Source organism: Dipodomys ordii, unplaced genomic scaffold (genome assembly GCF_000151885.1).
Source record: "Dipodomys ordii isolate 6190 unplaced genomic scaffold, Dord_2.0 Scaffold73, whole genome shotgun sequence".
Taxonomy (NCBI): domain Eukaryota; kingdom Metazoa; phylum Chordata; class Mammalia; order Rodentia; family Heteromyidae; genus Dipodomys; species Dipodomys ordii.
This window is the reverse complement of record NW_012267289.1, coordinates 3,070,380-3,075,208: the sequence shown is the minus strand read 5'-3', so window position 1 is coordinate 3,075,208 and position 4,829 is coordinate 3,070,380.

Sequence of the window (4,829 nt, the reverse complement as noted above, 5' to 3'; positions counted from 1 at the left end):
CATTGCAACAATTAGATGTACAAGTCTTTTTGTTGAAAAACGAACTTTACAACTTTGGTGGGGGGAGAGGGGGGTTGGGAGGAAAGGGTTTGGGAGCAGGGGAGGGTATGGGAAGGGATGGGAAGGGAAAACAAAGAGGAGGCAACAGTGCTTGATAAGAAATGTACTCATTATCTTCCCCATGTAATTGTAACCCCTCTGTACGGTATTTTCACAATAAAAAATATTAAAAAAAAAAGTATTTTCAAGCCAGGAGCCAGTGGCTCACGCCTGTAATCCTAGCTACTCAGGGGCTGAGGATTGAGGATCTCAGTTCAAAGCTAGCCTGAGCAGGAAACTCTGTGAGCTCTTATCTCCAATAAGCCCGTAGAAAACCAGAACTGCTGCTGTGGATCAAATGGGAGAGCATTTGCCTTGAGTTGAAGAGCATAGTGACAGCACCCAGGCCCAGAGTTCTAGCCCCACAACCGACAAAAAAAAGAAAAAAAAATCTTCAAAAATCCCACTAAAATTTCTTTAAAAATATCCAACTAACTTTTACCTCCAGAATATTTAAACAGAAGGCATAATGGTAGTTTGTCCTATTCTAGTCATATATGTAAAACAGGAATGTAGTTAGTAAAAACAGAATTAGTCATTAAAATCAGGATCAGGAAACCAAGGAAACTGCTTGGTAGTCCATAGTCTTGAAAATCAATTTATGAAAAGAAAACTCAAGAAATACCATAAATAGAGCTGGGAAGGTGGCTCAGTGGTAGAGTGCTTGCCTTGCATGACAGAGGCCCGGGGTTCGATTCCTCAGCACCACATAAGAAAAAAGCCAGAAGTGGCGCTGTGACTGAAGTGGTAGAGTGCTAGCCTTGAGCTGAAGAGCTGAGGGACAGCGCCCAGGCCCAGAGTTCAGGCCCCATGACCGGACCAAAAAAAAAAAAAAAAAGAAATCATAAATATTCCATCATTACTTAATGTCCTTGATAAACTTGATAAAACTATTATGCAATATTCAGAGACCTAGAAATATGATTATAAGCAAAATAAGCCACAACTTCTTTCACTAAACATAGGTCTTGGAACTTCAACTATTTGTTGTTGTAATATGGAAGAGACATTTGTTCTTAGTAATATGGAAGAGACATTTATCTCTAGTAGTAGATATGAGAAAAAATGTCCACATCTACAGAAAATGTTTAAATTCTGTTAGGATAGGAAACATAAGGTATGTACTAAACATTTAAAATATTGAATTCCAATAATATTTTCAAAAAGTAAGTTGTTTTCCAATATGTTTTAGTGAGTCAATAGATCAAGAATACCTTTCCTTTACCAACTGAGCCACTTAAATTCATCCAGAAGGAAGAATAACATATACTGATCTATTCATCTTTGTGATTGTTTTCTATATCGAGTGCTTTTAATGTATAACTTTCTCCCTATTCTAAAAGAACACAAATATCATCAATACAGAGCCCATCAGGGCGGCGAGCATTTAAGAGAAGAAAAGAAAACAAGCAAACAAAAATATGTGAAGTTCTTTTTGAGTACCGGAAAGAAAAATGTTATACTTTGAATGGTATCTGGTGTTGAAAGAAATCCTAGCACAACAAGTTGTCATGTGGAAAACAAACTTTACCACTTTGGTGGGGGTGGGGGAGGATTGGGTGGGGGGTGGGGGGAGGTTGGGAAGGGATGTGAAGGGTAAACAAAGGAGGAGGCTACAATGCTTGACAAGAAATGTACTCATTATCTTGCCCATGTAATTGTAACCCCTCTGTACAGTAAGTTCACAATAAAAAAAAAAAAGAAATCCTAGCACAATAATTTAAATATACTCAAAATTACTTGACATCATCCTAGGGGATATTAAACTGTTGGCAATTGTCTTTATTATAGCAACATAGCATCTCACCCTCTCATCCACAGCCTTGCTGTGGATGGGAATTACAAAAGCTTTCCTAGGATGGAAACAAATCAAAATGCCCTTCCTGACTTGTTAATGAAATCAGTTCAGGCTTTTTATTCATCACCATAATATTCATGCTGTTAGTAGATTATATCCAACTAAGAAAGTTATTCATTTAAATAAGAATTTATTCACTCTTGTAGAATTCACAGAAGAGGCTTAAATACTATGAGTAAAAGAATTACTTGTCTATCAAGATGGAAGTACATTCCAAGAAGCTTGATGATGAAGTAACCATTTTAGTAAGAACTTTGGCTGATTTTGATCACACATATAAGGAAAAAAACAGTGCAGATTGTTTATATGTCACACAGAAAATAAACACAAATACTCAGGATACAATTTATTTATATTCTTTGAGGATGTGGAAAGTGGACATTATAAAGACTAATGAATAGAAACAAAATTTAAAATAGTTATTAATCTAATAATTTAAGCCATAGTTATGTTTATTTCAATGTTGCCTTTGTGTATAAAAAATAGCCTCAAATTAAAACAAAATGCTTAAATAGGGATACAGGTTGACCCATTGTAACAATGAGATGTAGAAGACACTGTTGAACAAGGAGCTTTACAATTTAGTAGGGTGGTAATGTAGTTGTGGAGGTGGGAGGGAAGGGATGGTAGGGGAAAAACAAAGGAGGAGGCAACAATGCTTGATAAGAAATGTACTGATTACCCTGCTCCTGTAACTATAACCCCTCTGTACAGTATTTTCACAATAAAAGCAACTTATTAAAAAAAGTTTAATGAGTTCAAACTTCAACTAAACTGAGTAAATATTCAATAATTTACTTCTTATGAGGAACTAATACATTTTTTCATAAGTAATGGGAACAACGTTGATGGCATACATATATTTTGATATATCAAAATAAAAGGAAATGTATTTGTATTTCTTTTTGTATTTTAATTTTTGTATTTTGTGGTTTTTAATATTTGTATTCATATGTTTAATGATTTAAACATTTACTGAGAATATTTTTGGCCTAAACATTTTGACCTAGAAGTGACTAAAAACATATCTGAGGGAGTGGTGCTGTAGCTCAAGTGGTAGAGCGCTCGCCTTGAGCTGAAGAGCTGAGGGACGGCGCCCAGGCCCAGAGTTCAAGCCCCACGGCCGACCAAAAAAAAAAAAACATATCTGAATGCATTAATAAAGAAAAAGATCATATGTAGTCTGGATGTCTTTGTTATCAAAGTAGGAAAAGTAGCTTTAGTTCCAAGAAATAAATTTGTATTAAAATTTTTATAGGGTTATTGTGATTTTCATTTTAATTAGCATGAAATATGTACCCTTTCCCTAAAAATATTTTTCTCCACACTTAAAACCGACATAGCAAGCCAAATAGAATATTTCAAATTTCACAAGCAGACAAATATTTAGTTTTTATTTAATTTATTATATAACAATTTCAGAAATTCAGAAATTTGAAGTAAAGCAAAACATAATGTGGTTTCTCAAAGTTTAGTAGGCAAGAGTGACAGAAAAAAAAACTCTTTGGTCATGAAATAAAACAACTTCACTTGGCTGAGTAATTAGGAAAGATTTATTATTCAGAAAGCTCTGACAAGTCTTTCTTTCGAAGGGAGATTTAGAATAGAACCTTGACATTTTAGATAAATGACATTAAAGATTCAATCCAAGGCAGTAGTAGTGTCAGTGATAGATTGAATTTCCATGAAATTACATAGGTTGTAGAAACAGACAAGTCTGGATTTGAATCCTTGCTCCAGTACTTTCTTATTATATGACTTAGAGAAAAATTGTTTAATCCCTTTGAACTTATTTCATTTCTCTCATCTGTGGAATCAGAAAGAGCAAATATTATCTTTGAGAGACAGTTGTAAGGACTTCATGTATTGGAAGTAGTTAATATAACCTGATAATTCAGATATACTCAGTAATTTTTTGTTGTTGTTTCTTTTCCCTTTTTCACAGTCTTTCTTTAGCCACGAAGAGAGGTTTCCTTGTCATTGCATTTCTTTTCCACTGTGCAATGAGTATATGCTTTATACCATGCAGAAGGACCAAAGGGTTACGTGGTGAATTAGAGACACAGAGCATGGGCCTAGTGCATTGGAAATGTCAAATAACTTCTATAGGAACACAGTAATTTCTACCATACATTTCCTTTTAGTAAAATCTACATCTCACTCTGCACTCCACTTTTTTCCTCTGTATCATCTTGCTTCCTAGCTTTACAACTCACTCAATTTCAATGTATTATAGTATTATAAGGAATTAGGAAAATGAAAATTTCACTTATCTATAACATTAAAGGAGTCAAACCCTGTTAAACTTGTTGCTACTCTAGTCACAATGTGTAGTTTGTTTTTCACACCAAGTGATGAACATATTTCTAGATTTAAAAAATCATTTCTGGTAAATATCTCTAATCAATAGATCATTTGAAATGATGTGCCAATCCTACTATCACTTAATGCAACAAAACCTACATCACTATAAGAATGTCAGCTAGTGACTATTTTATTATCTCCATGTTCTCAGAGATAGATGAGCACTCAGAAATTCAAGAATAAAACTCATGATAACAAGGAGAAATTCTTTTTATCAAGGATAGACATGGATCATATGCTTCCTACATTGTTGTGACTATTAATATTCTTATTATTGAATTATTGACATTTTCAATGGTTTTATTTTTATTTACACATATATAGATACATATATAATATTGGATGTCTAATTTCATATTTAAAATAAGATTTCCTGCTAGTATTAAGCTATGCAGCTATATTTTTTTTTTGGTCGGTCGTGGGGCTTGAACTCTGGGCCTGGGCGCTGTCCCTCAGCTCTTCAGCTCAAGGCGAGCGCTCTACCACTTAAGCTACAGCGCCACTTCCT